Source organism: Trachypithecus francoisi, unplaced genomic scaffold (assembly GCF_009764315.1).
Source record: "Trachypithecus francoisi isolate TF-2019V2 unplaced genomic scaffold, Tfra_2.0 Contig00817, whole genome shotgun sequence".
In the NCBI taxonomy this organism is placed as follows: domain Eukaryota; kingdom Metazoa; phylum Chordata; class Mammalia; order Primates; family Cercopithecidae; genus Trachypithecus; species Trachypithecus francoisi.
Window position 1 is genome coordinate 34,758 of NW_022680920.1, and position 22,585 is coordinate 57,342.

At 39.4% G+C, this 22,585-nt stretch overlaps 3 long non-coding RNA genes and 1 other non-coding gene across 5 annotated transcripts; 3 read left to right on the forward strand and 1 right to left on the reverse strand.

Annotated features, from left to right (window-relative positions):
• Positions 1 to 238: 238 nt before the first annotated feature.
• Positions 239 to 6,330, forward strand: LOC117089272. Its single transcript, XR_004439536.1, has 2 exons — positions 239 to 564; positions 5,931 to 6,330. It is a non-coding gene; the product is annotated as an uncharacterized LOC117089272 (long non-coding RNA).
• Positions 6,331 to 7,669: 1,339 nt separating this feature from the next.
• Positions 7,670 to 17,267, forward strand: LOC117089266. 2 transcript variants are annotated; one of them, XR_004439534.1, is made up of 4 exons: positions 7,670 to 7,861; positions 11,083 to 11,157; positions 14,067 to 14,134; positions 16,977 to 17,267. It is a non-coding gene; the product is annotated as an uncharacterized LOC117089266 (long non-coding RNA). The 2 variants fall into 2 exon arrangements; XR_004439533.1 differs by lacking the exon at positions 7,670 to 7,861 and having other exon boundaries at positions 10,599 to 11,157.
• On the reverse strand, positions 12,562 to 15,592 carry LOC117089277. The gene is made up of 2 exons (XR_004439538.1): positions 15,113 to 15,592; positions 12,562 to 12,645 (listed from the first exon to the last, which is right to left on the reverse strand). It is a non-coding gene; the product is annotated as an uncharacterized LOC117089277 (long non-coding RNA).
• On the forward strand, positions 12,848 to 12,950 carry LOC117089289. The gene has a single exon (XR_004439541.1). It is a non-coding gene; the product is annotated as a U6 spliceosomal RNA (small nuclear RNA).
• Positions 17,268 to 22,585: the final 5,318 nt, after the last annotated feature.

A 22,585-nucleotide genomic window follows, 5' to 3' on the forward strand; every position in this document is an offset into this window, starting at 1 on the left:
GATCGTGATTGTTTGGAACTGTGCTACTCCAAAAACTTTTATAATCTTTGCTTAATTTGTTTTTAAATATTTTCCTGGCTGGGCATGGTGGCTCATGCCTGTAATCCCAGCACTTTGGGAGGCCGAGGCGGGTGGATCACCTGGGGTCAGGAGTTCGAGGCCAGCGTGGCCAAGGTGAAACCCCGTCTCTACTAAAAACACAAAAATTAGCTGGACATGCTGGTGGGCGCGTGTAATATCAGCTACTCGAGAGGCTGAGGCAGGAGAATCGCTTGAACCTGGGAGGCGGAGGTTGCAGTGAGCCGAGATCATGCCACTGCACTCCAGGCTGGAGAGAAAAAAAAAAAAAAAATTCTGACTTTAACCTCTATTTTTTAGAGGGCACAAATTGTTCTTTTGTTGTTTCTATTTTACATTTTTTCCTGAAGTTATATTCCAATTGTTTTCACTCTTTCTGAAGTTTTGTTCACTCAGTTTTGAGTTTTTATAATTTTGATAGACTTCTTTTGTGCTTTCATTTTCTTAATGACTTTTACGTCATTTTTAAAACAAATCCATAGTACGGTAAGTTACATCAAGATGGAGTATTTTTGTTTTGTAGTGGTTTATATTCTGGATGTATTTTACATATGTAAGTGTCAATGGCCTGATGTAGTGGCTACCGCCTGCGATCTCAGCAGTTTGGAAGACCAAGGCAGGAGGATTGCTTGATCCCAGGAGTTTAAGACCAGCCTGGGCAACATAGTGAGACCTCATCCCTACAAAAAAACTTTTTTAATTAGCTGGGCATGGTGGTATCTGTCTGTAGTCCCAGCTACTTGGGAGGCTGAGGCAAGAGTATTACTCGAGCCCGGGAGGTTGGGGCTGCAGTAAGCCATGACTGCACTCCAACCTGGTGACAGAGCGAGACCCTGTCTTTAAAAAAAAAAAAAGTTTGTTAATATCAGTTAGAAATCTAGTTGTTCATTGCAGAACTAAACTAGTTTATAGCAGACATGAGCACTGGGAGGGAAATGTAACATTTTCACTCCAGGCCTTGAATCCTGGCCAGCAGCTGTGTGTCCCTCAGGGTTCTGTGGTTCCTGGTCCCAGAGAAATCACTCGCTCCAATGTAACGAGGGAAGAGTTCTTTAGGTGATGGCCGCTGGGCCCAGCTTTGTTGTTGTCTTTGCTGTCTCGTAAGCCTCGTGTTGCTCACATTCAGTTGTGTGTGAGTGCACTGACTGTACCGTGAGCTTCTCCAAGCATGTGCAAGCAATTGAAGGATGTTCTATCGGGTGGGTCAGGTGAGGGAGATAACGGGGGCAAGAAGGAAAGTTATTAATTCGTGTGAAACTACCAGCCCTTCGTCGCCTAACTTGTGATTTACAGACACTGAGCACATTGCAGGTTGAGAAGGTGCTTGGTCCTTTTTGTAGCCTTACCCTGTGCTCTTTAGAGCTGTGAGTGTGCTGCTTTTTCTCACCATTTTGTTTCTGTAGATTGTTGTCCTTGATACTGGAAAACATTTTGAAGACAAGACTCTAGACTCTGAACAGTGGCCTATGCCACACTAGTTTATTGGAAAATGAGGAACTTACATTACTGACAAGCTTGGAAGATTTTTCTGTCCTGCAGTGGCCAGTGTTTCCCTGGTCTTTACCTTGCCACTCTGCTTTATTCTCTTTTTCTGTGGCAGTAGTTATGATGCCAACTTTTGGGGTTTCTTTGTCCTCTTCTTTTCTTCCTACCTGCCAGCATTCAAATGGCCACTTCTATTAAGTGATGGGGTTCAGGAATGTATTTCTGTATATTAATCCTGATACGGTTTCACTCATCCCTCCGTTTAACATTTAGGGTACAAAGTAGTCACCGGGAGGTGCCACTCAGTATACAGCACTGTTTAGAAATTGAGGGAGCCATGAAATGTTTAGCCACCGCTCTCTGAGCCCTCAGCCAGGTGCAAAGAAGAGATGCAGAACCGCATTTCAGGTTGTGTTATGTACATCCAGCAGCACCAAAATGTGCCTGGGAATCGTGGCGGTCAGAAATTTTGAGGCAGGTATGGCTGAGGCTTTATGAAAAAAGATGGGGTCTGTGCCAGGCCTTAGATGTGGGAGAAGGAGGATGTGTCAGGAAGCAGAAAGAGTATCACCAAAGTGCTGCTGTGGGGCATGTGGGCCGTGTTTGGGGAACAACCAGGGGCTTTGTGTGTCAGGTTTGCAGCACCTGTGGGAGGCTGCATTGGTAAATAAGCCCCAAGAAGTAGACTGGGGTCACTTAAATTAAAATTAAAAGTATGTATGGCTTTGAAGGCCAGCTGAGTGGTATAAATAGAAACTATAAACAGTATCACATTTATTGAAGACAGCTTTTGCTGCCAAAGGAGTTTTTGGACGTTTTTGGATTGTGTAGTTGGTGGGTAAAGAATTATTGACCTAAATGTATCCGATCTTTGAGTGTTTTAATATGCTAGATTATTGGAGGTGAAATGGCTAAGTCAAAGGCGATGAGTGTTTTTGAGACTCTTAATGTTAATTGCAAAATGAACCTCTGAAAAGCAGTGCCAGCTTAGACCGTGACTGAGAGCTCTTGTTTTATCTTGTCCTGCTGAGCTGGGTGTTACAACATTGAAACCTTCCGCAGTGTGTTCTTTCTCTCTCTCTCTCTCTCTCTCTCTCTCTCTCTCTCTCTCTCTCTCTCTCTCCCTCTCCCCTCCCTTCCTCCCTTTCTTTCTTTCACTTCTCTTAGGATAGGCTCATCTGTACTTTTTTGATAGAGGTAACCATTTGTCACACACCATTTTCCGTAGGGCCTGCTGTCTTCCCATTCATTGGTGACGGCACATTTATCCTACCCTAAGCTTTGATAATGTGTCAGGATCTTTCTGACCTGTCCTCTCAAAGAGGTTAAGTATTTTTTATAATGACTTATAACTGACTGAAGTTATAATAGTTTTCTAATGTCAAATATAAAAATAGGCTGGGTGCGGTGGCTCACGCCTGTAATCCCAGCACTTTGGGAGGCCAAGGCAGGTGGAACGCTTGAGTCCAGGAGTTTTGAGACCAGCCGGACAACATGGGGAAACCCCATCTCTACAAAACAAAAACAAAAAGAAAAATTATCCGGGTGTGGTGTTGCAGGCATGTAGTCCCAGTTACTCAGGAGGCTGAGGTGGGAGGATGGCTTGAGCCTGGGAGGTGAAGATTGCAGTGAGCTGAGATCACACCACTGCACTTCAGTCTAGGCAACAGAATGAGACTCTGGAATCTGAGGAGCAGGGCCAGGACTAGGGTCAGGCAAGTGAGGCAACTAGTGCATAAAATTTAAGGAGACAGGACTCTCAGGGCACTTGCAGGACCCATGAGTTTGGGGGAGGAGCATAGAGAAAATAGTAAGAGACAAGTTTCAAACTGTTTCTAGTAGGTCAAACACAAAATTAGTCCATGATACTTCCAACACCTCAAGAGGGAGGGAGGAACTCCATTTTCCTTTTTTGTTCCCTCCTCTCAGAGTACTTTGGTGGATCTTAAAACTGAAAACATGAGACTTAATCATTCCCCAATGTTTTACCAGATAGTTTGTCAAAAGGGTCACTGATGAAATGCGTTAATCTCACTCTCCTCCTCTTGGTGGAAATGCACAGGCCTTGAGGTGTCCACTTAGCTAGTGGTTCACCATTTTTGTGTCTTTTTATGAGGTGAAAGTAATTCATGAAGCACACGGTAAAGAATAGACTTGAAACTAGAATGATCTTGGGCTCGAAGTACAATGCTGCCTCCCTGCCTCTGCCCATTCCAACTTTCTTTTTGTGCCTTAATGCATTACTTACCTTTTCCAGTTGTCCATCCTTATCTCCCATGAAGTAGAGCATGGGCACGTTAACCTGGGAGGCTGCAATCCACTGCAGGACAGCCTGGAGCTGCTTCTGCAAGCTATTTGTAGAGCACTGATGATTGACAATTATAGAGTCTTGATAGTTCTGTGACATTGCACCGCTGTGAATGCATCTGGTGCCCCTGAAATTGGGCTTATCTGCCGAGGCTGCTTGTTCTTCCAACTCAGCAAGGGCTGCCCCATCGTTGCTATACTTAGCCATGATAAGGCAGAGCTTCATCACAGATTCTACCAGTTTATCTATAAATTGCCAGTTCACTTGCTTCATCCCACTGATAAAGTCAAGTTCTTGATGGTCCTGGCATTGTTCTTCCCCTTTGTCAGATCTCTTGGACATGTAAGTTGCTTTGCTTGCCCTGGGCTCAGAATGCTTGTTCTCACCTTCGCGTGGATCCTCACATTTGAAGGAGTTCTCATTAAGCAGTTTCTGATGTTGGCATATCCGTTTTCTGGGAGTCCAGGGGTTGGTTCTCCTTTTGACAGGTGGATGGTCCAGGGGCTCTGTGAGATTCTAGGTGTTTCACTGAAAGTGCTTTGGCACCTTGGCCACCTTCCCACTTTTCATATTGAGTACTCTGAGCCATATAGCCCATGGTGGAACCAGGACAGTCTTCTTCACATGTATCTTTGCCCTTAGTCTGCTGGGTCAGATGGTACTGGATCAGCTTAAGGGCAGAGACAATCAGGTCCTTGGCCAGTGAATCTGTGGAAGCACTGATCTTCTCTCCTTTCTCATCTTTATTGCTGCATGCTTTGGTAGCCACCTTGCATGAGTTTCCTTGCTTTTGGTTCCAGATGGTCAGGCCCTCCTTGAGAATGTGTTCACCGACTTTCTCAGCACTAGTCAGCGACTTGCATGGATCTGATTTCATTTTGCCACTGTTATTCAACATAATTCTGAAAGTCCTATCTGGAGCAATCAGACAAGAGAAAGCAAAGTACCCATTTGGTACTATCCACATGACAGGGAGTGAGCTCCCATAAGATCTGGTCATTTAAAAGCAATAAAAGCATCCCAACTGGAAAAGAAGTCAAATTATCATTTTTGTTGATATCATTTGAAAAAACATAAAGACTCCTCTGATAGGACTTTTTACCAGATACATTATTCTTTTCTTTTCCTTCAGCTTTTGAAATATGTCGTGCCACTCTCTCAGACTGTAAATTTTCCCCCGAAAAGTCTGCTCTGTCAGATGTATTGGAGTTCCACTGAATGCTAGTTGTGTTTCTTCTCTCGCTGCTTTTAGAATCATTTCTTCTTATTCTTATTATTATACTTTAAGTTCTAGGGTACATGTGCACAACGTGCAGGTTTGTTACATATGTATACATGTGCCATGTTGGTGTGCTGCACCCATCAACTCGTCAGCACCCATCAACTCGTCATTTAGAATCATTTCACTTTGGGAGTTCAGTTAAGTGCCTTAAGGTGGTCTTCTTTGGGTTAAATTTGCCTGATGTTCTGTAACTTTCTTGTACTCGAATGTTGATATCGAATGTTGGGGAATTGTTAATATTATTTCATATTATTTCTTTAAATAAATGTTTAACTCATCTCATTTTCTACCACCTCTTTAAGGCCAATAACTCTTCAATTTTGATTTTGAGGCTGTTTTTTAGATTCTGTAGGCATGCTTTACTTTTTATTCTTTTTTGTCTCCTCTGACTTTGTCTTTTCAAATAGTCTGTCTTCAAGTTCACTAAATCTATCTTCTCCTTGATCAATTATTTTAAGTAATTTTGATGAATTCTTCAGTATGACAATTGCATTTTAACTTCAGAATTTTGGCTTTTTTAAAAATTTCAATCTCATTGTTAAATTTATCTGATAGAATCTTGAATTCCTTCTCTGTGTTATATTACATTTCTTTGAATTACCTCAACCAGCTATTTTGGATTTCCTGTATGAAAGGTCACATATCTCTGTTTTTCCAGGATTGGTTCCTGGTGCCTTTTTTAGCTTGTTTGGTGAGGTCATGTTTTCCTGGATGGTCTTGATACTTGTAGATGTTTTCTATTTTTCTATTGATGTTTTCTATTTTTGTGCTTTGTAGACTTAAAGCCCATTTTGTGTGACAAGCATAGCAGTGGTGACTCCTTTCCTTTCTGATCTTCACCGAACCTCACTTCTTCACATTTACCGAAATGTCTACTTTGAACCACGGCACCTCTTTGAATTTTCAGATCTACCATATGGTGATGGTAGATTTCCTTTTCATCTGTACTCTGAAGGAATCCGAAACAGGCATTTTTACAAGTCTAGGAAGGAAATACAAATCTATGTGTTAAAAGAATGAACATAGAAAATAACGTGTCCTGGTTAACAAAAGTTCTCATTGTAAAGTGTTGTGCACAAGATTATGGAATTTTATGTGCCATAAATGAAGTTGTCTTGATTTGTCTAAAACTACTTTTAAAAATTACATGTTACTCTAATAAAGGTATTTTTGAGAATTTGGTGACTTATTTCCTAGACCTCTTTAATTTCAAATTAAATTCCAGCATATTTTGTTTTTGTATTTGGCTTTCACATCATAAATTACTTAGTTTATAATTAAACATTTTGAATGGATCTAATGGATTGTGTGGTTGTCTAAATGTTAAGAGTCTGAAGACCCAAGTGGGCAGGAGCTGGGCAGGGGGAGGATCACGGTGCAGGCAGGTCCAGGGTGCAGTGTGGATGGGCTCCAGTAGGAGTGGGGTGCTGGTGGGGCAGGGGTGGGGGTAGGTGTGGGGGGCGTCAGAGCAGGGTGCTCCTAGGAGTGGGGTGCTGGTGGGGTGGGGCACGGTAGGAGCAGGGTGTGGGTAGGATCAGGGTGTGGGTAATACTGGGGTGCTGGCACGGCAGGGCGTGGGTAGGAGCACAGGGCGTGTAAGACTGGGCTCCTGGTGAGGCCAGCATGGGTAGGATGGGGTGCTGCAGGACGGGTAGCAGTTGGGTGTTGGCGGGGCGGGGCATGGTTAGGACCGGGACGCGGGTGGGTGGAGAGTGACGGCAGGGCAGGGCGTTGGTAGGAGCGGAGTGCCGGTAGGAGTAGGGTACAGGACGCGGTTAGGAGCAGGGTGCTGGTGGCGCAGGGCACGGGTAGAAGCAGGGTGGGGATGGAACAGGATGCTGACGCGGCGGGTCGGGGTGCTGGTGGGGAGAAGCGTGGGTAGGATGGGGTGCTGCAGGATGGGTAGCAGTTGGGTGTTGGCGGGGTGGGGCGCGGGTAGGATGTGGTGCTGCCGGGCAGGGCAGCAGGTAGGAGAAAGGTCCAGGTAGGTGCCAGGTGCTGCGGGATCGGACCCAGGTAGGAGCGGGGTGCAGTAGGAGCAGGGTGACACCTGGGCCAGGCCCAGGAAGGGGCGAAGTGTGAGTAGGAGCAGGATGCTGGTGGGGCAGGGCACAGTTAGGACGGTGGCACAGGTGGGTAGAGGGTGATGGCAGGGCATTGGTAGGAGCTGGGTGCGGTAGGAGTAGGGTGCTGGTGGCACAGGGCACAGGTAGAAGTGGGTGCGAGTGGAGCAGGATGCTGACGGGGCAGGGTGCTGGCGGGGAGAAGCATGGATAGGTGCAGGGTGAAGGTAGGATCGGGGTGCTGGAGGGGTGTGGGAGGGTGGGACAGGGTGTGGGAGGGGCAGGGTGATTGTGGGCTGGGGCCACAGGTATGATGTGGTGCTGAGAGCCCGATGTGGGTGGAGCAGCGTGTGGGTAGGAGCAGGGTGCTGGTGGGGCGGGACACCCAGGTTAGGACCCAGGTGCGGGTAGGTGGAGGGTAGGTGGAGGCCGATGGCAGGGCAGGGCGTTGGTAGGAGCAGGGTGCCAGTAGTATGTCCAGAATTGGTGGGTTCTTGGTCTCGCTGACTTTCAGAATGAAGCTGCAGACCCTCGCAGTGGGTGTTACAATTCTTAAAGGTGGTGTGTCAGGAGTTTGTTCCTTCAGACGTCCAGATGTATCTGGAGTTTCTTCCATCTGGTGGGTTCCTGCTGTGGACCCTCGAGGTGAGTGTTACAGTTCTTAAAGGCTGCACATCTAGACTTGTTCCTTCCTTCCAGTGGGTTAAGGGTCTTGCTGGCCTCAGGAGTGAAGCTGCAGACCTTCGAGGTGTTACAGCTCATAAAGGTGGCACAGGCCCAGAGAGTAAGCAGCAACAAGGTTTATTGCAAAGAGCAAAAGAACAAAACAAACACAGGCTAGAAAGGGGACCCCAACGAGTTGCGGCTGTTGGCTCCCGCAGCCTGATTTTATTCTTATCTGACCCCACCCACATACTGCTGATTGGTCCATTTTACAGAGCGCTGACTGGTCTGTTTTACAGAGAGCTGATTGGTCTGTTTTACAGTGACCTGGGAGAATTTTGTTAAAAGTCTACATATGTAGGCTTTCCCCAGAAGATTTTGATGTAACTGAGCTAATAAGGTCTGAAAATGTATGGTTAAAAATATTTTCCTGAAGCCACACACAGTAGCATGTTTCTATAGTCCCAGCTACTCAGGGGGCTGAGGTGGGAGGATTGTTTGAGCCTAGGAGTTTGAGTCCAGCCTGAGAAACATACTAAGACTCTTTTCTCTTACAACAACAGCAGCAAAAAAAAGAAAAAAAAAAAAAAAAAGAAATACCTCAGGGTTTGAATACACTCCTGATTAGGAACCACAGAATAGATAAGTGCAGTATATAAATTCCCGTATCTCAAAAACATAAGAAATCTCTAAAAGAGTTGGCATTTGATAGGTGCTACTTTCTTCACAGTTCTCCTTTCCAATAATGTTAGCCTGACTTATCTGTCTTTCTCTACATTTGTGACTAGAAAGTAAAAGGAAATACTGTTGGCAGTATCTCTCAGCTTACAGAATAACACCTTTTCCTTCCCACCATGAATCTTTCACTGCCGTTCAGAGAGTCTTTAGCAATTTGCTTGTGGGTAATCTTTCAACAGGTAAAGGCTGACCCTTTCACAATTTCATGTTCCTTTGTCACCATTCAAGTGATTATGTGTCAACAAATGTTCATTACAAGTGAAATTTTCTCATTTAGATTAGTAGAAATCATGAACCTTTTTTTTTTCATTTGAAGTTGTCTTATGGACTATCTCAGTATGTCTGTTAAGTTTATGGAGCTTTGGCATAATCAAGACGTCAGTTTTAAACACTGAAATCCATGAAGTCAATGAGAATACTACATGAATTCTTTTAATAAGTTCATTTCAGCAGTCTTATGAACTAATTATCTATTTGGTTAACAATCTGGGAAAATGGTATACAAACAGATTTCAAATGAATAAATTTTGGGAAAATTCTTAAGGTGGGTATTATGAGTCTTAACAGCAACTTTTATTTATATATATATATATCAGGGGCTGATTTTTATATAAAACATGATACTAGAGAAAGAAAAAGTTTCACATGCAAATATTTGGTTTATACAGTCATTTAGTAACACATTCATAGAAAATATAAATACACAAAGGCTATAGTCTAACTAAATGTGGCACATAGATTTGTTTATTTGCTTCTTTAAATTGAGTCAACATGTAAAATTTAGCAGACTCATGCAGAAATCTGGACCTCAGGCTTGTCTCAAGAATCAAATCTGGTGTCCCCTAAACCCCATCACTGCTTGGTCTGCTGTGCAGAGGTTGCCCTGTGTAGGAGGCACATATTCTCCAGTTTGCCACTGTGCCCACCTGAAGTGAAGTGAGTACTTCACTTACCTAGGTAACCTCCTCCATCCTTATAAGTATTTGAGTTTACAGCTTCTGCTTTATACTGTATTTTCATAAAGATTTCAGTATTTTCAAGACAGTGTATATTGGTTATATAGTCTATAGTTTATAAATCCCTCAATTATGGGGTTGAATTTTAGAATTCAAAGGTTTTTTTTAACTCTTTTTTTTTTAATATATATGCCACAAATAGTCATCTGCTTGTAAGAATGCCTAGAAGCCTTTTTAGGTTATTCCTGGTGAGAGTTGGCTAGTTTATGAATATTGCAGACACTATATCATTCTTCTCAGCAATGTCCCTTAAAAATGCAAGTGACTTACTGGCTTTTATTATGCTAGAAATAAGCCATATACATCAATATTAAAACTTTTATTGATAAGCCATTGTAATTTTGTTTCTGATTTATATTTTGCCTGAAGTAAAAAAATGTTAAATAGCAATTTAAATGGAAACAAATACAAATGGATTTAAAAAGTAAAGTTGCATTAGCATCCCAGGATTATCATTATAATTGACAATAAAATTTCTTACTGAGCTTTGCTTTTTTGATATTTATTTTCAAACATTTTTAACCTTTTAACATAAGTCTCTCTTACACAGAATATACTGAGCTTTCTAACAGTTAAGATAAAAATCTATCCTCTTGTATTAGGAGAAATCCCATGGACTATTTAATAATAATGAAAATAAGTGCATTTGAAGCCAGTCTCTCTTAATTCAGAGCTCATTTCCTTAGTGACCCATTTGGATCAGGAGTGCCTGACATTGGGATCTGAGATCCTGACACCATTGATAGAAGTAAATCAAGCAAGTTTGTACCACCCAGAGGAAACCTCCACCTGAATTGGGAAGTTCTGGCAACTGTATCCCTGAAACTCTAGTTCCTAAAATGTTAATATTGGTCACAAAACGTATTGTCAAATTGGGATTAGGCAAAGTTGAAGGGATTTCTTGATTGCTGGCCATACAGTACAGTTTTGTAATACTTCTCAAATGCAGATGCTCATCTCATCTTTCTGTTGGGATACAGTTCTTCTGGTAAAACAAATATTGTTTGGTACACAGTTTAAGAAACACTGCTCTAAAGATAATAATTTACATCATTATTTTAAAAACCTAAAGTATTTGCTACTATGTATTAGGTTTTAGGGTTATAAAGAAAAAAGACACAGCCCTTGCCCTCAAGAAACTCTTGGTTTCAGTGGGAAACAGTGAAATAATTACAACATATTGTGCTAAAAGCTGTGATAGAAGCAAGGATTTTGGGGACTGGTAAATAAAGTCAGTTTTGGAGATGATCTAAGTTAACGTGGGGAAGCAGAGGAGGGGTGTTTGCAAGGCAGTGTGTGGTAAAGCACAGAGGAGTGAAAAGGAAGGGACTGCTTTGCATTTACTTTCTATATTGTATGTTTAAATTCATAGCATCTTATAGGAGATTTTTAGTTCAGTTGAGAAATATGTAATTTTGTGAATTATAAATTGTTTTTGCTTTCTTACAGGAGGGAAATATACCACTTTTACTTGCTATAATTTGTAAGAGACAGCAAATGGTGGAATTTTTAGTAAAGAACCAGGTAAATGTACATGCTGTTGATAATTAGTCCACTTTTTAGCCAGAAATCAAACAGAAAGCTGGACTAGTTAGAAGTAGCAATGAGTGTAAGATTCTTTCAGGACTTTTAAAGAGCTTTATCCTTAGGGATCTCAGTATTGTTCATTTTATTCCAAGTATAACCTTACACGTGAGATATAAATAGTGTCACATCTTTTACTTTTCTTTTTTTTTTTTTTAAACAAGGTCTCACTATGTTGCCCACATTCCTGAGCTCAACAGATTCTCCTGCCTCAGCCTCCCAAACTGCTAGGCACCATGCCTGGCCTGACTTTTCTAATTAGTTATTGGGTCTTGAAATGTCCAGTTTAGCAAAAAGTCTTGGATTGTCCCCTGGGGCTATCTCCTATGCCTTCATCCTTTGAATTTTTCAAAAAGCTAAGGGGTTCCCTAGGTCCAAGGAAGACAATCTTGCTTTACAAGTCAGAAGATTGGGGGGCAAAGGCCATTCTAAACATTCTGTGGTTTCCATTGATTCACTTGCTGTATTGCTGTCATGGTAACTGGTCCTGCATTCTGGTAATGATTGACCTTTGCCACCAGGATGGCTTTACTGATTCAGACCCCTCACTTTTCATGGTGACTCACACACAGTTGACAGCTATGGTGTTACCTTTACTGACTCAGATCCCTCAGTCTTCGTGATGACTCACACACAGTTCACAGCTACAGTGATGCCTTTCCTTTTTTTTTTGAGATGGAGTCTCGCTCTATTGCCCAGGCTGGAGTGCAGTGGCATGATCTCTGCTCACTGCAAACTCCACCTCCTGGGTTCACGCCATTCTCCTGTCTTAGCCTCCCGAGTAGCTGGGACTACAGGCGTCCACCACAACGCCTGGCTAATTTTTTTGTATTTTTAGTAGAGACGGGGTTTCACCATGTTCACCAGGATGGTCTTGATCTCCTGACCTTGTGATCTGCCCACCTCGGCCTCCCAAAGTGCTGGGATTACAGGCATGAGCCACCGCGCCCGGCCTGTGATGCCTTTACTGACTCAGATCCCTCACTCTTCGTGTGACTCACACACAAAGCTCACAGCCACAGTGTTTTTTAGTTCCTGTACATATGTTCAGCCATTGTTCCCAGCACGCTGCTCTGCCAGCAACGCCTCCTGGCTTTACCCACACACAGAGTAAGTAAAGTGACCCCTGCCGTAACACTAAAAACCTTATTTCTTGCCCACCTCTTAGCTAGGCTTAGCCTAGACCTTGATAGTAAGTTATCCTTTGAGACCTGTGTTCATCTTTTCTCTAGCAAATTCAGTTGGGCTTGTTCTCAGCAGTCAGAAACACTAAAATAATGTTACAGGAAGAGAGCAGAGCTCCCTTTCCCTTTTGTTATCACATCTGTACCTTGAGGCTTTTTGCTGTCCAGTGTAGCAGCTTTTGTTAGATAGCAGAAGGCTCCACATTATCCTTCAATAGTCGTGGGCACCAACTTGCAGTTGGCCCTGCAAGTAATGTGTTTCCATAATAACGAAAATCTCTCAGGCTACTTGCATCTCTACCTCAAGTCTTTTAAATATTTTAAAATTTACCTCACAGGAAGTCATTCAATAGAATTCTCTGTATCTAAAGTAGGTAATTTGGATTTAACAGAGCTAAGCTCATCCATGACTCATGAGTATCCATGTATAAAACAGGGCTTTATACTTGTTTCAGCAGCACATATTCTAAGACTAGATCAGTACAGAGTAGATAAGCATGGCTGCTGCCTAAGGATGGCATATAAATTCAGAAAGCATTTCACATTTTGCACAGTCGCAAGAAGGTCATTTGACTATTTGTTAACTAGCTCCAAGGAAACAGTGCAAGTCAGACCAAAACAGGAGACATCCAATATTGAAATTGTTGTTACTGTTATTATAAAAGTATTCATGTAAGGTGATCTGTGAAATGTGAACAGCGCTGAGTATGGGATGTTACATGCAAATATGTTGTTAGTCCATGACTTGGAAATTAGGAAATGATAACTTGCATCTCTTTCGTGGAACCAAAAAAACAAGACAAGCAAAGTTTTGTCTTGTATGTCAGTTGGAGAGGACCAAGAAGATGCAGCCTCTAACACAGACCTGCTGGCTCTGAGTTTGAGGAGGTAGAGAAGGAATGGTAGTTGTTCAAGTCAGGTTTTGACATTTGTTAGTTTTCTGCCCTCGGTGTGATTGATGAGCTCAGGAATAGTGAACAATTAGGTAATCTAGTTTAATGAGATAATAATATATTTATATATAAATTTAGTTACAAGTTATGAATTAGCTAAAATGCTCTGAACTGCAAACCATAATGAATAGAACTAATAACCAAAATTAGCACTTAGTAACATTTTCTGAAAGCTGTGACATTCAAATATTAGAACCTATGAAAAAACGCCCATCAGGTTTTGAGATTCCAAAATTGTTTCAGCAATACAGTTCAAGAATAAATTATTCCATTGCTTTACTATTTCTCTGAATATTTAAACGTTATCTCATTACATTCTCCTAACAACCTAGTGAAGTAAGGTAGTAAAATCTTTATTTTTTAGAAAAAGCCATGGAGCCTAAGGGAAGCAACTGGTCTAAAAACAAAATACCTATGGGTTACAGAGTGAGGACTTACTCCGAGTGCAGGACACTTTCCAGGATGTTAAGCTAATTAGAATTAATTTACTGAGCTACGCTTCTCTCAGTTTATGAGTACTTCATGTTTTTCTTCTTTAATTAGAAGCTAAGTAAGTTTATAGAGCTTAAAATTTTAAAGTGTATAGGACATTAGAGTTCTGATATTAGCTCTGATATTGTCTGAAATGCTTTAAGAATTTAATATATTTGGTAAATATTTTTCATATCACTATTAAAATAGTAATTTTATTTATTACATTTATTATGCATAGCATCCAACAACAAATTTTGGAACATAAAAATAAGATACTTTAAAATGATCTTCAAAACGAAAGTCAAGGTAAGATTTCTTATAGTAAATTTCTCATTTCTCTTGGTGGTCTTATTGATTTTAAAAAGTAAGATTATAGGCCAGGCACAATGGGTCACGCCTGTAATCCTAGCACTTTGGGAGGCCAAGGCAGGTGGATCACCTGAGGTCAGGAGTTTGAGACTAGCCTGGCTCACATGGCAAAACCCGTCTCTACTAAAAATATAAAAATTAGCCAGGCGTGGTGGCAGGCACCTGTAATCCCAGCTACTCAGGAGGCTGAGGCAGGAGAATCACTTGAACCTGGGAGGTGGAGGTTGCAGTGAGCTGAGATCGCACCACTGCACTCCAACCTGGATAAAAGAGCCAAGACTCCATCTCCAGAAAAAAAAAAAAAAAAAAAAAAGTAAGATTATATAGTTTTAATCATAAAAGAGCAGTTTAAAATATATATGTATATAAATTAATTTTTAAATTTAATTTCTTCAGTTTAGAATTCAGAGTTAACAAGTTAGTTGTAGCTAATTCATAATCTCGCAGTATTGTCTGAAAACCATGCATGTACCTACTTCTGTTCCCTGAAATTCTACATGATATTTTTGTGTAAATATAAATAAGAAATTAGATTTTTAAGTTAGTGTGTTTTCTTTTCCTCTATAATCACATTATTACAAATTGGACTTGTGATGCAAATGGATCTTCTATTTAATTTTTATAATAAATGGTTTGTATTTAGTAAATAAATATTAATTATAGTTGGTTCTTGAATAATAAGGTGGTCAGGGACTCTGATCCCTGTGCAGTTGAAAATCTGAGTATAACTTTGACTCCTTCCAAACTTAACTAATAGCCTACCACTGACTGGCAGCCTTACTGATAACATAAACAGTCCATGAACACATATGTGGTATGTGCTGCATTATTAGATACTATGTTTGTACAATAAAGTAAGCTAGAGAAATGAAGCTGTTATAAAGAAAATCATAGAAAAGGAAAAAATGCACTTACTATTCATAAAGCAGAAGTGAATCCTCCCAAAGCTCTTCATCTTCATCATCTTCAGGTTGATTAGGCTGAGGAAGAAGAAAAAAGGTTGGTTTTGCTGTCTCTGGGTTGCAGAGGCAGAAGGAAAATCTGCATCTCAGTGGGCCCCTGCAGTTCAAACTCTGTTGTTTGAGGGTCAACTGTATCACACAGGAGTCTGTGTCACGAAGAAAGTAACTCTCTTCAGAACTGGGAGCTCAACAATCCCTTTCTGATACCGTAAACAAATGGCAAGAAGAACCATAAAACTGGGCCAGTGTGCACCCACACAAATAGGAGATTATTTTTGAAGATACCTACTGAATGCAGAAGATGGGAAAGTAACTCCTTTACAAGAAGCAGAAGTTATGTTACGTATGCTTACACAAACAAGGTCTATTTTTTTCCTCATTCTCCATAAGTTGGAACCTCATGAGGTATATTCACTTCTTAGAACAAGCTGTTTTTTTGTTTTGTTTTGTTTTTTCTGAGACAGTCTCGCTCTGTCGCCCAGGCTGGAGTGCAGTGGCCAGATCTTGGCTCACTGCAAGCTCTGCCTCCCGGGTTTATGCCATTCTCCTGCCTCAGCCTCCCCAGTAGCTGGGACTACAGGCGCCCGCTACATCACCCGGCTAGTTTTTTTTTTTTTTTGTATTTTTTAGTAGAGATGGGGTTTCACAGTGTTAGCCAGGATGGGCTCAATCTCCTGACCTTGTGATCCGCCCGTCTCGGCCTCCCTAAGTGCTGGGATTACAGGATTGAGCCACCGCGCCCGGCCTGAACAAGCTGTTTTTAAAAATGTGCTGGACAATTAAAATATTAATTTTGTTGGAACAAGATACTCTGTTACCAGGCTGGGCGCAGTGGCTCATGCTTGTAATCCTAGCACTTTGGGAGGCTGAGGCAGGCAGATCACTTGAGATCAGGAGTTTGAGACCAGCCTAACCAACATGGTGAAACCCCATGTCTACTAAAAATACAAAAATTAGCCAGGCACGGGGACAAGCACCTGTAATCCCAAATACTTGGGAGGCTAAGCCGAGAGAATTGCTTGAACCCAGGAGGTGGAGATTGCAGTGAGCCAAGATTGTGCCACTGCACTCCAGCCTGGGTGACAGAGCAAGACTCAAGACTCCATCTCAAAAAAAAAAAAAAAAACTCTGTTACCATCAGGCAAAAGATGATCATAATAGATATTACATTAGCCAAACTCTAGGCTCAAAAAAACATAATTATAAAAATGGTTCACAATAACAAAAATATAACACTGAATGCATTGTACAATCTGAACTATATAAAGACACCATTAATTTAGTACATATTTATCAAACCACTTATATAAGTTAGGTCTGGCAAATCGCAGCAGACAAGATGGAATTGAATAGTTTTTGTCTTTAAGATACTCGTAATAGAATACAGATAACTATTCGATTTTTGTGTTTTTTTACCAGAATTTTTAAGAAAAAAATATTTTAATTCATTCATACACTTTTCCACTTAAAAAATAACTATAATGTGTCTTTTGTGGACTAAGCATTTTTCCAATGTTACAAAATCCATTTAAAAAATACAGTTAGGAGATTGTGAATACCATTGTCATTTATTTACTACCTTATGTAGTGCTTACTGTGTGTCCAATGTCATCTGGGAGTTTATTGCTATAATTTATTATGTATGTATTATGTTCAGTATGTGCCAGGCACTTTTAGATTTGTGGTGATGAATGCAAGCTTCTAAAATCTGGGTTGAATTTAAGGTAAGCATGCAGAGTGAGTGGAACTTTGCCAATAAGGAGGCAGAGGGATGATGCTTGGCAGAAGGAATATCTAACAAGTTGCATGTTTGACAGAAACAGCAGCCATGAAGAATGAAAGTTTTAAAAAAAGGAGGAGCAATTTGAAAACGTAGGACACCTGAGTGAAATTTGTAGAGTTTATGAGCAGTTTAAATTTACTAGTGCAAAAAAAATTATATGGGAGTGGTTGGTAATGAGATGAAAATAGCTTATAGTTATTATTTATTATGTATTTATTATGTTCAGTATGTGCCGGGGAAGACAAGCTTAGCAAAGATTTTGTTGTTGTTGTTGTTTTATCTGTGTCTAGAAACAAGTTCAATAAAAGACTTTTAATTGTATAGAAATGAGTAGATCTTATCCTGTAGGCCAGGGGAAACTTCTCGGGTAGAATGCTTTTGGCTGCAAATACTAGAAGACCTACCTAACAGTGGCCAAAACCATAAGAACCAGACTTCGTTTGGTTGTCCAGTGATATAATTGGATCCCACTTGTTCCTCTTTCAGCTATGATGTTGGCAGTATCTTGTTCATTTCTCCTTTCATGGTTGACTACTTAGCAACAGCTCCAAACATCATGTTCTCACAAGACGGTATCTAAAGGCTGGAACGGCTGCTTTTCTTCACGTGTCTATTAATTGGGAGAAAACTCAGAAGCATGCAGGCACTTTTTGTAATTTTTTTTTTTTTTTTTTTTTTTTTTTGAGACAGAGTCTCGCTCTCTCACCAGGCTGGAGTGCAGTGGCATGATCTTGGCCCACTGCACCCTCCACCTCCCAGGTTCAAGTGATTCTCCTGCCTCAACCTCCCAAGTAGCTGGGACTACAGGCACCTGCCACCACATCCAGCTAATCTAGAGATCAAGTTGTGGAGAATTAATATTTTAACAAAATTGAGTCATCTAATCAATAAAATATATCTGTATTTATTTAGACAGCCTTTGATTTCTTTCATAATTTCTATAGTTTTCTGTATGAGATCTTATACATAATTTATTAGAGTTATAGTTAAATTTTTTTGGTGTGTATTATAAATGGTATATTTTAAATTTCAAATTCTAATTTTTATTGCAGTATGTAGAGAAGTGAGTGGTTTTTGTATTAAATGACATGCTTCCTGTAATATTGCTATATCTACTTATTATTTCAGATTTTTTATAGATAATGTGGATTTTATAATCATTCATATTGAAATAAAAAGTATTTTTTCTTTATGATCCATATATTCCTTTTATTTTTTATGTTAGCTAAGAATTTCACTATGATGTTGAATAGCAGTGGTGATAGCAGGGATTCCTGTCATGTTACTAAATTTAGAAGTGGTGCGAAGTCCATTATTATTCAGTGCAACGTTAGATATGCTTGTTTCTTTATTTTTAAAAATCAAGTTAGAAATATTTCCTTTTTCTCCTAATTTCTTGAAATTTAAAAAATCATGAATGAGTGTTGAATTTTGTCAGCTTTTTTCTTCCCTTAAATGAATGAGTAAATGATTTTTCTTTGTTAACCTACTGAAAATGTAGATTACAGTTACCCCTTGGTATTTGTAGGGGATTGGTTCCAGTACTCCCTCAAGATATCAAAATCAGCAGATGTTTGGGTCTCAAATAAAATGAAGTTGTATTTTCACATAGCCTACATACATCCTCCCGTATACTTTAAATCATCTCTAGATTACTTATAATAATATAATGTAAATGCTATGTAAATAATTATTATACTGTATTGTTTCTATTTTTATTGTTGTATTATTACTTTTTATTATTTTTTCCCTAATATTTTCAATCAGCAGTTGGATGAATCCACAGATGCAGAGTCAGCAGATACAGAAGGCCAACTGTGCATTGATTCATTGTTGAATATTGAAATAGCCTTGAGTCTGGAATGACTGACACTTGTTCATGATATATATTGATTGAAGGTTTTTGACTCTATATTCCCGAGAGATATTGGCCTGTATTTTTTTCTTTATTTTAATATTATTTCTGGTTTTGATATGAAGATAATGATAGTCTCATGAAATGAATTATCTAGTATTACTCCTCCTTGTGTACTCTGAAAAAGATTGTGTAAAATTGGCAGTATTTCTTCCTTAAAGGTTTGATAGAATTCCCAAGTGACATAATCTGGGCCTGTTATTTTTTTGTTGAAAACTCATTAACTGTGAATCTAATTCATATAATATATGTAGAGTTATTCGGGTTATTTATTTTCTTCATGTGGGTTTTTGTACTTTGTGTCTATCCAGGAATTGATCCATTGAATCTAAGCTATAAAGTTTGTGGGCATAAAGTTGTTCATGGTTTTTACTACTGATATCTTAATGTCTATTAGATCAACAGTAATGATCTCTCAACTTTCATTTCTGATATTGTTAATTTCTGCTTTCTCACTTTCTTTCCAGATTAGTCTGGTAGAATTTTGTCAATTTTATTTATCTTTTCAACGAAGTCAGTTTTCCTTTTATTGATTCCTCTGTGTGTTAATTTCAAATTTACTGATTTCTGAACTTCAATTCTATTGAATTCTGTTCTAATTTTAGTATTTTTTTCTTACTTGTTTTGGGTTGAAATTGTTATTTTCTTATTGTACTTGAAGGTGAAATCACAGATTATTTATTTCAGATCTTTCTTCTCGTAATATATGCATTTAATGCTACACACGTCTGCTGCACACTTTTTATTATATATCTAAAATTTTGATAGGCTGCATTTTCATTTTCATTTAGGCTAAAATATATTTTTGATTTCTCTGGAAACTTCTTTAACCTATGTGCACTTAAGGAAATTTTTGTTTAATTTATAAACGTTTAAATATTTACACAGGTATGTTTTTGTTGCTGAGTTCTACTTTATTTCCATTGCAAATTTTTTCTGCTTTCTATTTTGCAAAGTTACTAAGGTGTGTTTTATAGCCCACAGCGTGGTTTATTTTGGTGGCTGTTTAATTTCAACTTGAAAATTGTCTACTGTCCTTAGACAAAGTAGTCTATAAATGTCAATTAGATAACATTGATTGATAATGCTGTTCACATCATCTATGTCTTTACTGATTTTCTGCCTGCTCGATCTATCATTTACTGACAAAGAGATGTTGAATTCCCCTATAAAATTAGTGGATTTTTCCATTCCTCTTTTTAATTTGTATCAGCTTTGCTTCATGAAAATATGTAGGATTGCAGGTCTTCTTGGAGAGTTGACTCCTTTACACCTGATAAATGCTCTTTATCTCTGATACACTTCTTTGTTTTGAAGTCAGCTTTGTCTAAAAGTAATACAGCTATACAGTTTATTTTGATTATTGTTAATATGGTCTGTGTTTCTCTATTTCTTTACATTATACCTTTCAGTGTTTTTATATTTCAAGGGGTTTCCATGTATATAGAAAATATCAGTATGTCTCTTTAAAATCCACTATGATAATCTCTGACTTTTAATTGACATATTTAGAACATTATACTAGAACTCTTTTGTGTATTGAGAAGATGTGGAGGAGAAAGACAGTTCTATAAATTTCTGATTAAACCTCAATGTTACTAAAACTGTGTCTCAAGTGTGTGACCTTCAAAAGCATTTTTTCAATGGTATAACTCTTAAAAAAAAATCATACTGCCCTAATTCTTTTCAGTGTTTTTTGAACTAATTTTTGAATTGCTCCCTAAAAAATTTATTTCATGCTACTATACACTCTCATAGCTTGTTGCTATACCTTTCTCCATGTGAACATTTATAGTTGGGCTGGGTATGGTGGCTTGCACCTTTAATCCCAGCCCTTTGGGGAGGCTGAGGCAGGAGGATTGCTTGAGGTCGGAAGTTCAAGACCAGGCTGGCCAACATGACAAATCCCTGTCTGTACTAAAAATACAAAAGTTAGCCAGGTGTAGTGGTGGGCACCTCTAATCCCAGTTAGTCAGAAGGCTGAGGCAGAAGAATTGATTGAACCCAGGATGCGGAGGTTGCAGTGAGTCAAGATGGCGCCCCTGCACTCTAGCCTAGGCAACAGAGGGAGACCCCATTTCATAAAAGAAAAAAAAAAGAAAGAAAAAATAAATCTTTGCGTTAATATGAAGAGCCAAAGTTAACTTTATTAAAATTTACTAGAATAAAAAACTAATTGAGGACACTCTAACAAAAAAAAGAAATTTACTAAACATTCAATTTTAGTATTCTTTTCGGATGATTTTTACAATGTAATTGCTTATTTGTGTATGTGCATGTGTATATTTACATGTATGTATATATATATCACACTAAATATTAAACAAGTTAGACCTATTCTTAAATCCAACATTAGTAAATGAAAGTAGGATCTGGTGTTTTATAGCTGCTATATAGTTATATACTACAAGAATATAGCATACCAGGTTGTTATTCGGGAAAATAACATAAGAGAAGTAAGTTTTTAACAACGCATTAAGCTGATGGACAAAAAGAATGAGCAGAGGAAAACTTTAGCTTTCCCTCATTATCAATTATAATGAGGATTTATTATAAAATCCTTTAAATTTTTGAAGTACTGAAAAGGTCATATGCAAAACAAAACAATTAAAAATATGTCAGGTGCCCAGCCTAGGAATGTTTCCCAGCATATGAACTGTAGGATCAAGTACAGAGGAGATTTAAAATAATTACCCTGAAAGTTGAGGTTTATTATGGCAACTGTGAACTAGTTAGATAACATAAAGTCAGATTCCCAAAGAATATTACATATGTGCTTATATCTTTTGTTCTCATGAGGATGTTACGTTTTGGTTGAGAGCATTGGCTCTCTTAAGAATGTTACCTTGAGCCGGGCGCGGTGGCTCAAGCCTGTAATCCCAGCACTTTGGGAGGCTGAGACAGGCGGATCACGATGTCAGGAGATCGAGACCATCCTGGCTAACACGGTGAAACCCCGTCTCTACTAAAAATACAAAAAAAAAAAAAAACTAGCCGGGCGAGGTGGCGGGCGCCTGTAGTCCCAGCTACTCCGGAGGCTGAGGCAGGAGAATGGCGTAAACCTGGGAGGCGGAGCTTGCAGTAAGCTGAAATCCGGCCACTGCACTCCAGCCCGGGTGACAGAGTAAGACTCCGTCTCAAAAAAAAAAAAAAAAAAAAAAAAGAATGTTACCTTGTAAACATTCAAGTAATATGACTGGCTTAAAAAGCTTAGGAAAACCTTTTATAGGAGCAATAGTACCAGTCATACATTTTAAAAACATATTTAGAAACTAGTCGTTTTCTTATTTTAAGAAATATATAATTTTAAGTACTGGAAGAAGATTTGAACATTTAGCAACAACATAATGTGTTTCAGTTACAGCTATGTGGTTTTGTCTTTCATTTCATTCACACAAAAACCCTATAAAATTAGTACTTATTCAATAATGCAAATACAATATCTCAGCTTAATTAAAATTACACCTGCAGTCATATCACTCTTAGGTTAGTTTTGTGAAAAAAAGTAAAACCGCCCGGGCGCGATGGCTCACGCCTGTAATCCCAGCATCTCGGAGGCCGAGGTGGGCGGGTCACTGGGTCAGGAGATTGAGACCATCCTGGCTAACATGGTGAAATCCTGCCCCTACCAAAAACACAAAAAATTAGCTGGGTGTGGTGGCGGGCACCGGTAGTCCCCGCTACTCAGGAGGCTGAGGCAGGAGAATGGCATGAACCTGGGAGGCGGA